The 13131-nt window shown below is 41.0% G+C and overlaps 1 long non-coding RNA gene across 3 annotated transcripts in view; it reads right to left on the bottom strand.

The window, feature by feature from the left end:
* Positions 1-8863: 8863 nt before the first annotated feature.
* Positions 8864-13131, bottom strand: part of LOC140617593 (uncharacterized) — a 50964-nt gene continuing 46696 nt past the window's right edge. For 2 of the 3 annotated variants that reach the window (XR_012017782.1, XR_012017784.1), the window contains exon 6: positions 8864-11410. This is a non-coding gene — a long non-coding RNA (uncharacterized lncRNA). Of the gene's footprint in view, positions 11411-12054; positions 12124-13131 lie in introns of all 3 variants that reach the window. The other variant, XR_012017783.1, reaches the window with a different exon arrangement.

The raw sequence follows: 13131 nt of genomic DNA, 5'->3' as shown, positions 1-13131 counted from the left end.
ATGCTGAACCACTGAGCCACCCAGACATCCAGAAAAATACTTTTTAAAAAAATATTTATTTATTTATTCATGAGAGACACACAGAGAGAGGCAGAGACACAGGCAGAGGGAGAAGCAGGCTCCATGCAGGGAGCCTGATGTAGAACTCGATCCCAGGACCCCAGGATCATGAGCCGAAGGCAGGTGCTCAACCACTGAGCCACCCAGGCGCCTCCAAATACTTTTTAAACACACAGCTAACCTGGGAGCAGAATAATGGATATCTCCAAAGATCAAGGATCCCCATGAGCAGGAAATGGTACCAGTCTACAAGGTTAGTGAGTCCAGGTACCATCCAGGCTTGAGGCTAAGCTCTGCAAGAATACAAAATGAGGGATCCCTGGGTGGCACAGCGGTTTAGCGCCTGCCTTTGGCCCAGGGCGCGATCCTGGAGACCCGGGATCGAATCCCACGTCGGGCCCCCAGTGCATGGCTGCTTCTCCCTCTGCCTGTGTCTCTGCCTCTCTCTCTCTCTCTCTCTCTCTCTCTGTGTGTGACTATCATAAATAAATAAAAAATTAAAAAAAAAAAAAAAAAAAAAAGAATACAAAATGAGGCTCTGGGCCTGACCCAGGTAGAGCTCTGGGCAAGACCCCGGCATAAAACTGATATTTGAAAGGGAATCTTCCAAAGGATGGATCAGGAAAAGTCCCTGCCACCAACATGGAAAAGGATCTTGTCTATCTCCATTGGTTTTAGTGATGGGAAAATAAAGTCTTTCTCCAGAATCTGTAGCCATGGGCCCACACTCATGGAGTTTTTGGGTTCAAATTGTCATCACCACACAGTCCTGGAACTCCCGAGTTGAGAAGTTGACACAGAAGTAAGTCTTGGACCAATACCAGGGGCTCCCAGCAGAAACAAATAAATTAAATCTATCTAAAAATATAATCCTTTTCCCAGGTCCCATACGATATCCAGAGATAAAGCTCTCCAGAGGATTAACTCAAAATCACAACTGTTAAAACACTTGAGAAAACAATCCACCATGAGCAAGAATAGACAGTCACAACCAAAAGCAGGATTAGATCCACCAAGAACCTCAGATAATAAAATGATCAAACAGAGATGGAAAAAATCAAAGTGGTTAAAACTGTCATAGGCTAAAGATCAGGAATTGAACACATAAAGGAATCAAATTTGATACGAAGACAAAAGGAAGATTTGAGAAAGAACTTTTAGAAATGAGAATACATAGTAGATTCACTGAAAAATCAAAATACATTTCTGAAGAAAAAAACTGATGGAAGATAGAGCTGAGAAAATTATTCAAAAAGACAAATAGATGAACAAATGAGAGATGGGTTAAGAAACATAATAGAAAAAAAAAAAAGAAGCATAATAGAATAAGAAAATCCAGAGAAGTGCTGAGAAACTGTCCTTTGGTATAGATGTCTATATGTCACGCCTTAGCTTGAATGCACCGCAGAAGCCAGTCCTGAGAGTGTTAGTGCAGATAATGTATCTGGGGAAAAAGAAACACCAGCAGGGAAGTGGGGACGTGACATGAGGAAGGGAGGCCAGGCAATAAAAGATATTTATTGAACAGCCATCATGTGGGACATTTAACTTAATCCTGTGATAAAAGTATGGAGAAAGGGTGAGTCTCATGCTCAGAATTATCCCACTCCTGGATCAAGAGAGCAGGGGTATTTGTACACCTACCCACATCACTAATTGTCAGGGGCTGCTCCTGGATGGTATTAACCCCCCAGATTTGTGGCCCTCAGGCACAGTGGTGCAGACACTGGTGGGCTAGAAGAATCACACAAAGTTCAGGAGAGGCACTGCAGCATCTGTCCTGCCTAATTAAATTATCATTCAGAGTTAGCGGAAAGTAGAAACATTTTTCAGAAAAATGACAGTGTGTTTAACATTAGGTGACCTTTCTGAGAGAACTACTAAAGAAAGTGCTTCAGGAGGAAGGAAATTAAACCCAGAAAGAAAATGTCAGAAAAAAAAAAAAGAAAGAAAGAAAAAGAAAATGTCAGAAAAAAGGCAAATCAAGAAACTGGTAATACAGAGGTATATCTGAGCAGGCAGTGATTGCATAAAACATTAACAATAACAACGATTACTTAAAGAGTTAAAAAAAAAAAAAAAAAAACGATAGAACCAAACTACCAGATAGCAATAGCACCTAAGACAAGGAGTGGGTGATGGGAGTGAAAGCATATCAAGATCCTTGAATTGCTCAGGAGACAGAAAGGGATAATAACTGTAGGCTTGGTTAAGGCTACCATGCATACTGGAATTTTAAGAGAGGCTACTAAAAATAGAATTAAATGTAAGTTTTCCAAACCAAGGAGGAAAAAACAGGAAATAAAACTAGATTGACCGGGGTGGGGGGGTGGGGGGACACATGAAAAGGGCAGGGCAAACAGCATGAATTAAGATAGCACAAAACATCCAAACATGGTTAATTAGCAGTAAAGAGAAGGATTATCATATTGGATTTTTTTTTAAAGGTTCACAACTCAGCAACATTCAAAAGACCTAAACCATAAAGACACAAAGACAGCAAGAAAAAAAGGCAAAAGATCATTGGTAACCAAGAGAAAGCTGGCTATACTACCATCAGGCAAAATTGACCTAGGATAAAAGTCATCTTTAGACATAAAGAGTATAAAAAGTTGGTAAAAAGTTGGTAAAAAGTTGAACTCATCAGGAAGAGATAATAATTATAGATTCACGTGCACTTCATAATATAAGCTCCAAATGCATTTTTTTAAATTATTGAATTATAAGGCAAAGTGAAAAAAAGCTTCAGGTAAAAGTAAACAATATTCACTTATACAAAACAAGTAATCAAAAACATCTTAGTAAGGGGCACCTGGATGGCTCAGTAAGTTAAGTGTCTGACCTTTGGTTTCAGCTCAGGTCATGATTTCAGGGTCATATCAGCCCCACATCTGGCTCTGTGCTCAGTGCAGAATCTGCTTATGATTCTCTGTCTCTCTGTCTCTCTCCCCTGCCCCGCACTGTCTGCCTCTCCTGCTCGTGTTCTCTCACATGTGCACTCTAAAATACATAAATTTTTTTAAATTCTTAGTAAACTGCTAAAAGAAGGGAATATTCTTGACCTAAGAAAGATAGTAAACTTCACAATTATGATACATTATAAGCCACTTTCCCTTTAACAACTGGAATATAAAGATGCCCAGTATCATTACTGCTTTCAACATTGGATCAGACGTTCAGGCCAGTACACTAAAAGAACTCAAGGATATATATGACTTTGAAGGGAAGAAGCAAAATAGTTATTATTTGAAGACATCACTGTCTGCATAGAAAAATTCCAAAGAGGACACCTGGGTGGCTCAGTGTTTGAGCATCTGCCTTCAGCTAAGGTCTTGATACTGGGGTCCTGGGATCGAGTTCTGCATCAGGCTCCCTGCATTTTCTCCCTCTGCCTATGTCTCTACCTCTCTCTGTGTGTCTCTCATGAATAAATAAAATCTAAAAAAAAAAAAAAAGAATTCAGCAGTTTGCTGAAACAAGATGAATTTTCAAAACCTATTATGTTCCAATATAATTATAAAATGGAATTTTTAAAATGACTCTATCAGGAAAACAAACACTGTAAGGCACTTAAGAATGAATTCCAGGAAAAAAAATGAATGAATTCCAGGGGCACTTGGCCAATTGGTGGAGGATGCTACTCTCATGCAACTCTTAATCCCTAGGTCATGAGGTGAAGCCCCACGTTGGGTGTAGAGATTACTAAAAAAAAAAATAAACTTTTTAAAAAAAAAAAGAAAAACTAAAAAAAAAACTTTGAAAGAAAATAAAAGTAAACAATATAAGAAATAGATTGTTATTTTAAAAAAAGAAATTCCATAAAATATGTACCTTTATGCAGAAAATCATAAACTGTGTTACAAGACATAAAAGAAAAGGCAACAGGGAGACACACTGTGTTCATACTTATTAAGTCACAATAATGTAAAGATACCAGTTATCCTCAAATGAGTCTGTAAATTAAATGCAATTCCAATCAAAATGCAGCAAGATTTTTCATGAAATTGTACAAGCTGATCAAAATCCATATGGAAAGGAAAGATTAAGAATAATTCAGACAACTTCAAATTTAAAATTGTCAATAGTAAAAGAATAGGCTGGTATCAAAAAGATAAGATATAACAGGAGTTGGCGAGAATGAGGAGAGAGGAGACCCCTCCTGTGCTGTTGGTGGGAATGTAAATTGGTGCAACCACTATGGAAAACAGCAGAGAAGTTCTTCAAAAACCTATTAAAAAAGGGGGGGGGGGGAAGAAATACCATATGATCCAGCAATCTCACTTGTAGGCATTTATTTGAAGGAAATGAAAACACAAATTCAAAAATAGATATGCGTATTCATTGCATCATTATTTACAATAGTCAAACCATGGAAGCAATCTAGTGTCCACTGATGAATGAATGGATAAAGAAGATGTGATATATATACACAAAGGAATATTTCTCATCCATGAGAGAGAAGGAAACCCTGTCTGTGACAGGGCATTATGCCAAGTGACATAAATCAGAGAAAGACAAATACTTTATGATCTCACATATGGATTCTAAAAGAAAACCTAATTTAAAAAGCAAGCTCAGGGGCACCTATGTGGCTCAGTCAGTTAAATGTCTGCCTTCGGCTCAGGTCATGATCCCAGGGTCCTGGGATCTAGCCCCACGTTTGGGCTCCCTGCTCAGCAGGGAGTCTGCTTCCCCCTCTCGGTCTGCTCCTCTCCCTGATCATGCTCACATGCTCTCTCTCTTTTTCTCTCTCTCTCTCTTAAATAAATAAATAAAATCTTAAAAAAAAAAAAAAAAGGCAATCTGATAGATACAGAGAACAGACTGGTGATAGCCAGGTACAAAAGATGGGGGTGGGCAAAATGGGTGAAAGAGATCAAAAGATTTGAGTTTCCAGTTATTAAAAAATCATTAAGTCAAGGGGTATAATGTACAACATGGTGATTATAGTTAAGAATAGTGTATTGGGGGGACACCTGGGTGGCTCAATGGTTTAGCACCTGCCTTCAGCTCAGGGCATGATCCTGGAGTCCCAGGATCAAGTCCCACATCAGGCTCCCTGCATGGAGCCTGCTTCTCCCTCTGCCTGTGTCTCTGCCTCTCTCTCTCTCTCTGTCTCTCATGAATAAATAAATAAAATCAAAAAAAAAAAAAGGAATACTGTATTGGATATTTGAAAGTTGCTGAAAGGGTAGATCTTAAAAGTTCTCATCACCAGAAAAAAAAAAAATTGTAACTATGGGCAATGTCAGATGTTAACTAGACTTATTGTGGTGATCATGTCATAATATATACAAATATCAAATCATTATATTGCATACTAGAACTAATATAATTGTATATGTCAATTATTTCTCAATTCTTTTTTTTTTTTTCTCAATTCTTTTAAAGTAAAAAAAAAAAAAAGAAATAGACAAACGACCCAGGGGCACTCAGCAAGTAATACAGAAAGACAATTCACAGGAAAGGAAGAAACCCGTTTGGCCAGTAAACAGATGAAAAATCATTCAACACCGCTGGTCATCAGGAAAATCCAAAATAATACCACAATTAGTTATCTACCCATCAGATTGGCAAGGATGTGAGGCTACTGGAACTCCTATTTGCTGTTGTTAGGACAAATGGTGTATCACTTTGGAGAGAAATGTGGAAATAGCTATTATATTTAAAGATGCTCTCCCCTGTGACCCAGCAATTATACTCCTAAGCATATCCCCCGGAGAAACTTTCATCCAAGTGCACAAAGCAACTTGCACAGAATGCTTCCCTGCATCACTGAATGTAATCACAAAAATGTGTAAACAACCTAAACACACTTTAACAGCATGAATAAATAAACTGTGGTACATTCATCCTATGAAATGCCAAACAGCAGTCAACATCTTGATCTCAGGGATTCCTGGGTGGCGCAGCAGTTTAGCGCCTGCCTTCGGCCCGGGGCGTGATCCTGGCATCCCAGGATTGAGTCTCATGTCGGGCTCCCTGCATGGAGCCTGCTTCTCCCTCTGCCTGTGTCTCTGCCTCTGTGTGTCTCTCATGAATAAAAAAATAAAATCTTTAAAAAAAAAAAAAGAAAGAAAGAAAACAAAAATCTTGATCTCAGCTTAAGTCTTGACCTCAAGGTTGTGAGTTCAGCCCCATATCGGGGTCCACGCTGGGTGTGGAGCCTACTTTAAAAAAAATTATCTAGGCTGCGTGTACCAACATGTATAAATTCCAAAATAATGGTGAGCAAGAAATAAAAGCAGATATCCAAGGATCTCTACAGGATGATGACATATATGTAAAACTAAAGACCATGTAAAATAAAACTGTATACTATTGCTTATAAATATGTTTAATCACCAGTAAAGTACACATACATATTTATGGTGTGTTAACCAGTAAATTCAGGGTAGTGGCTGCGTCTAGGGAGAACAAAGATGGGATCCAGAGAGCAATACGTAAAGGGCTGTCCCTCTTTGTATATGTTTTATTTATTTAATCATTTCAAAAATATGAGACAAGTATGGAGCCATGTAGAGATCAAACCAAGCTGGCTGTATTATCAATGTATCCATTCTACTATATTATCCTTTCCAGTTTTCTGTATGGTTGAAATTTGCATTTCAAAGATAAAGCCCTGGGAGCCTGGGTGGCTCAGTCAGTTAAGAATCTGCCTTGGGGCAGCCCCTGTGGCCCAGCGGTTTAGCGCCGCCTGCAGCCCAGGGCGTGATCCTGGAGACCCGGAATCGAGTCCCGTGTCGGACTCCCTGCATGGAGCCTGCTTCTCCCTCTGCCTGTGTCTCCGCCTCTCTCTCTCTGTGTGTGTGTCTCTATGAATAAATAAATAAAATCTTAAAAAAAAAAAAAAGAATCTGCCTTCAGCTCAGGTCATGATCTGGGGTCCTGGGATCAAGCCCCTTATCAGGCTACCTGCTCAGTGGCGAGTCTGCTTCTCCCTCTCCCTTTGCCTCTCCCCCTGCTTGTGTGCTCTCTCTCTCTCAAATAAATAAATAACTTTTAAAAAAAATTCTTTTAAAAAAATAAAATAAAAAGATAAAGCCCTGAAGCCAGGAACCTTGGCATGTGGCTTTGCCCTTACAAGCAGCACAGTGACTGGCATCCTTGTACACACATTTTTGCACATGTGGCCTATTACCTTAAAAAAAATTCATAGCAGTAAAAAAAAAAATTGCTGGGTCAAAAGGCACAAAAATTGTTAAGATTTTTATGTATTCTGCCAAAAATTATACTAATTTACCCTTTCAAAACATCTTATTATTATTATTATGATCTGAATATATGTCCCCCAATATTCATATGTTGAAGCCCTCCCTACCACTGTGATGATATTGGGAGGTGGGCCCTTCAGTAGTTAGGGTTAAATGAGACCATGAAGTTGGGGCCCTTGATGACATTAGTGCTTATAAGAGAAGAAGAAGAGACACCTGAGTTTTCTCTCTCTGACATGTAAGGACACAGTGAGAAGGCAACTGCAAGACAGGATGCAGACCCTCACCAAGAACTGAATCCACTGGCAGCCTGATCTTGGACTTTCAGCCTCCAGAACCATGAGAAATAAGTATCTGTTGTTAAGGCCACCCACTCTGTTGGATTTTGTTATATCAAAGTACCATTAAAGAGTCAGGAGCCTGGGGCACTTAGGTGGCTCAGTTGATTAAGCGTCACACTCTTGATTTCAGCTCAGGTCACCATCTCAAGATTGTGAGATCGAGCCCCTCATCAGGCTCTGCACTCAGCAAGGAGTCTGCTTGGGGTTCTCTCTCTCCCTCTTCCTCTGCCCCTCCCACCACTCTAAAAAAATAAATAAAATCTTTTTTAAAAAAGTCAGTAACCTGAGCTAAGGCAATTCTTTTTTATTATTTGGTCATTTAACTGGCAAAAATTGGTATAAGATTATTGTTTTAACATTATTCCTTCATTTTGGGGAAATATTCTTTCTTTTTTAAAAAGATTTTATTTATTTGAGAGAGAGAGAGCATGAGCAGAGGGTGAGGGGCAGAGGGAAAGAGAGAAGCAGACTCCCTGCTAAGTGCCATGCAGGGCTTGATCCCAGGACCCCAGGATCATGACCTGAGCAAGGCAGACAATGCTTAACCAGCCTTCTCAGGTACCCCAGGAAATATTTTCTAATATTCTTCATTTGTATTTCCTCCTTTGTGAATTTCTTGCGTCTTCAGCTCATTTTCAACTGAGTTGTTTGTCTTCTTGCTGATTTATTTAAGCTCTTTGTAGAGTAAGAATATTATTCTTGTTCTCATTAAATATTATGTTTAATGGTTTTTTGGTGGGGGAAGGGGGTGCTAGGTAACATAGTTCCAAAGTAAAAGTATAAAACAAAGTGTTGGAAAGGCTGCACCGTGAAAAGTCAAACCTCCCTTCTTGCCAGTTGGATGATAATTGTCACTCTTTGCTGTGAACTGAGGGACTTTAGGACATGGGATTTTCGTTACTTAAAACCGGGACAGTTCTCACCAAACTGGGACAGTTGGTCACCTTACCAGCCCCATAGTTTCCTTCTCTGAGGCATTACTGCTACCAGTGACTTCGGTAGCCAAGAAATTCCAAAAATAGGACAAAGTTGTAAACATCTATCTTCTGGGGCACCTGGGTGGCTCAGTGGTTGAGCATTACCTTTGGCTAAGGTCATGATCCCAAGGTCTTGGAATCAAGTCCCACATCGGGAGCCTGCTTCTTCCTCTGCCTATATCTCTGCCTCTCCCTCTGTATCTCTCATGAATAAACAAATAAATAAATCTAGGGAAAAAAACACATTTATCTTCCAATCTTTCATGGGTACTATAATCTTAGTCCGCAAATGTGCATTCACAAGATATGCCACATCATTTTATTTTCTATAAATCAAGTTAAATGCAATGTTCTTTACAGGCAGGGTGATGTGAGAATCCAGGGGGTGCCATATGCTCAGAAAGCAAAGTCAAGGTTCTCAGATCTTAGCCCATCCCCTTGCACTTCCTCCTTCACAAGCCCACACAATCCCTTTAAAGACTAGCAGCCCAGCAACTTCCAGGCACTGTTAGCATGACCTCTGGCTCCCCTGGCTACTGCTTAGCTCCGTCCTGAACCCCAAGTGTAGGCAAGGCAGGAGCAGCCATAGTGCAGGGACAGCAGCAGGGGAAGGTGGCAGGGTGAGCTCTAAAGCCCCTCCCTCCTCCCTTTCTGGAGGACACTCCTTCTGGGGCCTCATGCCCCCAGTCCGGCACACTTAACTGCCTCCTGAGCGCCCTCACTGTGCACCTGCCCACACTGGCGTCACTCCTAGACACCTCCTGTGCTCAGCTCACTCAGTCCCACTGACCGAAAGACCTTCCTCTCATCCCACTCCTCTTGCCTGCTATAGTCCTTCCACATCCCTCCCCTGGGGAGAAAGGATTTGTCATTTGGTGAACACCTCCCTAGTGCGGGCACTCTGCTTGGTGCTTCATACACACTCTTATACTTAATCCTCCTGTATTGGTTTCCTGGGGCTGCGGTGACAAATTGCCACAACTGCATGGCCTAAAAACAACAGAAATGAATTCTTTCATGGTTCTGTAGAAGTCTGAAGTCAAGGTGTCAGCAGGGCCACACTCCCTCTGAAGGCTCCCAGAGAGAGAACTTCCTTGCGTCTCAAAGCTTCTGGTGGTTCCAGACGTTTCTTCACTTGTGGCTGCCCCACATGGCCTTTGACTCTTCTTTCTGCCTGCCTCCCCTCTGTGTCTCTTGCCAGGACTCTTGTCATCACATCTAGGGCCCACATAAGTAACCTAGAATTATCTCATCTTGGGAACCCTAACCTAATTACATCTGCAAAGATATCTTTTTCTTTTCTTTTCTTTTCTTTTTTTTTTAAGATTTTTATTTTTAAGCTATCGCTACACACAGTGTGGGGCTTGAACCCACAACCCCGAGATCAAGAGTCACATTCTCTATCGACTGAGCCAGCCTGGAGCTCTGACCCTTTTCCCAAATAAGGTCGCATTCACAGGTTCAAGGAGTGAGAATGTGGACATACCTTTTGGGGAGCACCATACACTCCTATAAACCACTCCTCTTACCAAAGAGGATGCTAAGTAACTTGCAAAGGATCACGCTGCTTGGGGTATCTGAACACACTTCCAGCTGATGCAAAGTCCTTGTTTCTTTGGCTACACCTGTAACTCTTCCAGGAGCTGATTTACCTTTCCTCACTCCCTCATCCCCCACTTTCCCAACTAGAAACCACTTTCCTGCCTTTGAGCCCCTTGACATTTCCAGTGGGACTCATCTTGTCGTGCACGTTCATCTTCAAGCCTTATCTTCTCCAGTCTTCGCTCTCCTAGAACAAGGACCATGCCTAACTCATCCTGGTGTCTCCTAGAGTGCTAGGCACGGAGCATGGCACATAGTAAGCACTCCATAAATGTTTGTTGAACTCCCCATGGTGTTTAATTTGCATATAATATTAAAAAGTAGCTTCAGAGCTGAAACTGCAGAGCGTTACTCAGTATCTGAGGAAGTTCTGAGCTGCTCTCCCATTTGTTAGCACAGAGGTTAAAAAAGAAAGCACTCACCACTCTGGCCAAAGGAAATTACACAAGGAAAGTCACATGATTGCTCTGCAACAGGACAGTCACATCAGACCAGGGTCATGCAATCATCTGGCATTCTGTGGCCATAACTGATAGGACACTCAGCACCGCCTATTTCTAAAATGACACTGGAATGTCTATTTTATGACACTCTCGACTGGAACACTAAAGACTATTTTCTCCAACCCAGGGGGAGCATAGTTGAATGCAGCAGGGACTCCTGATCTGCCCCACGGAGGGCTGTATAAACCGCCCTGGCATGGGGGGTAGGCCGCCAGAGTGAGGAGAACACTGGGGGCTGCCCCCCAACCCCTGACTCCACATAGCATCCCTAGAATTGGGCCATTCACTACAAGGACCATTACCTAAGGAAATCCCAAGTCAGAGGCCATGCCACCAAGTTTTACATGTGACAGTACAAGCCCTGTGATTTTACTAGGTATTTTACATAGTAAATGCAATTGATCAGTTAATAAATTTAAAAATTGTCTGGCTTTTCTGAGTTAATATTTCCAGTGAGGCTGTGGATTTTCCTGGGATCCTATAAATTCGATAAATTGTGCTTTTATACACAAGGATTCTAAAAATTCTTCCTGTATAAAAGTACATTATTTGAAATGAAAGGGATGCCTGGGTGACTCTGTGGTTGAGCGTCTGCCTTCGGCTCAGGGCGTAATCCTGGAGTCCTGGGACCAAGTCCTATATTGGGCTCCTTGCATAGAGACTTCTCCTGTCTCTGCTTCTCTCTATGTCTCTCATGAATAAGTAAATAAAATCTAAAAAAAAAAGAAAGAAAAATTAAATGAGAGCTTTAGACCTAAGCCGACAGTCCTCAGTTATATGTTTGAGATACCTTCATATACAGTCCAGGGTTCTAACCACATTGGCCTAATGTTTCCACAGCCCAGAGCATGTCTCTCTGCCATGACTGTGTGACCTCTCCTTCCTCTGCCCTCATACTGTTCACGAGATATCTGTTGGCAATTTTTGTATTTTTTTTTTATAAAGTGTGATGTGTTGGTGCCTTATCTCGCTAATCAGACCATCAGTTCCATGAGAACAGGAATGGAATTTGGAAAGCAGCCTGCCTTCCAAGACTCCACCCTACCTCCAAACACAGGAGCATAACCCTTAACAAAAGTGACCCTCCAAATCACTAGCTCCAGTCACCCTGCCTCGCGTCATGGCTGTGTGCGAGGGGGTGTGGTATATGGGATGCACAAGTATCCCTCTCCGGGAGTGCTCTCTCTCCAGCAGTGCTCCCTAGGACAAAGAGCAGCCCTGAGGCTTTATACCACAGCAATAGAATTTATACCACAACTCCCAGAGGTTGCCCTGTAGCAATTTCTTAAATAAAAATATAGGAAGTGTGCTAAGAGCTTAGAAACCATGCTGGAGAGCCAAAGGAAAGAGCACTCACCTTATCCAGGATGATGGCCAAGGGAGACCAACACCTTCCCTAGCAGGAAGGGATGGAGTTTGAACTGACCTGGGTAGGGTAGGTAGAGATATTTTAACAACTTTAATCACTTACTTATTATTATAAAAGTAGCATGTGGCTAAGGTAGAAAAAAAAACAATGGACAAATAAAGATAAGAAAATAAAAATTGTCCATAATCCTTTGCAATGATGCGGATGGAACTAGAGGGTATTATGTTAACCAAAATGAGTCAGTGAAAGGTAAATACCATAGAATTTCACTCATATGTGGAATTTAAGAAACAAAACAGATGATCATAGGGGAAAGGAAGGAAAAATAAAATAAGATGAAAACAGAGAGGGAGACAAACCATAAGAGACTTTTAACTATAAGAAACAAACGGAGGGTCACTGGAGGGGCAGGGGTGGAGGGATGGGGCAGCGGGGTGATGGGCATTAAGGAGGGCATGTAATGAGCACTAGGTGCCATATGCAAGTGATGAATCACTAAACTCTACCTCAGAAACTAATAATACACTATATAATAATTAAAAGGAATTTAAATTTAATTTTTTTTTAAATCGTCCATTATCCTACTACACAGAATCATCATCAAGAGTTTAGCCTGTTGGGACTTCTGGATGGTTCAGCAGTTGAGCATCCACCTTCAGCTCAGGCCGTGATCATCAGTTGTGGGGATCAGGGATCGAGTCCCTCAAGGAACTGCCTATAGGGGATCTGCTTCTCCCTCTGCCTATGTCTGTGCCTCTCTCTCTGTGTCTCTCATGAACAAACAAATAAAATCTTTAAGAAAAAAAAAAGAGTTTAGCATGTTACTTTCCTTTTTGAAAAATATATACATATAATTGTTAAATAAAATCTCTTCATACAGATAGTTTTGTAATCTGGTTTTTTGTTTTTGAATATCTCACGAATATTCAACTCATTAACATTTTGGGGTGTTTTGTTTTTGTTTTTGTTCCCTGAATAGTGTTTCACTTCACTTCCACAATTTATGTAACCAATTCCATATTGTTGGATATCTATTTAGGTTGGTTCAGCTTTTTCTTTTTATTA

This window comes from Canis lupus, chromosome 25 (genome assembly GCF_048164855.1).
Source record: "Canis lupus baileyi chromosome 25, mCanLup2.hap1, whole genome shotgun sequence".
NCBI lineage: Eukaryota > Metazoa > Chordata > Mammalia > Carnivora > Canidae > Canis > Canis lupus.
This window is presented reverse-complemented; position numbering and strand designations above follow the sequence as displayed.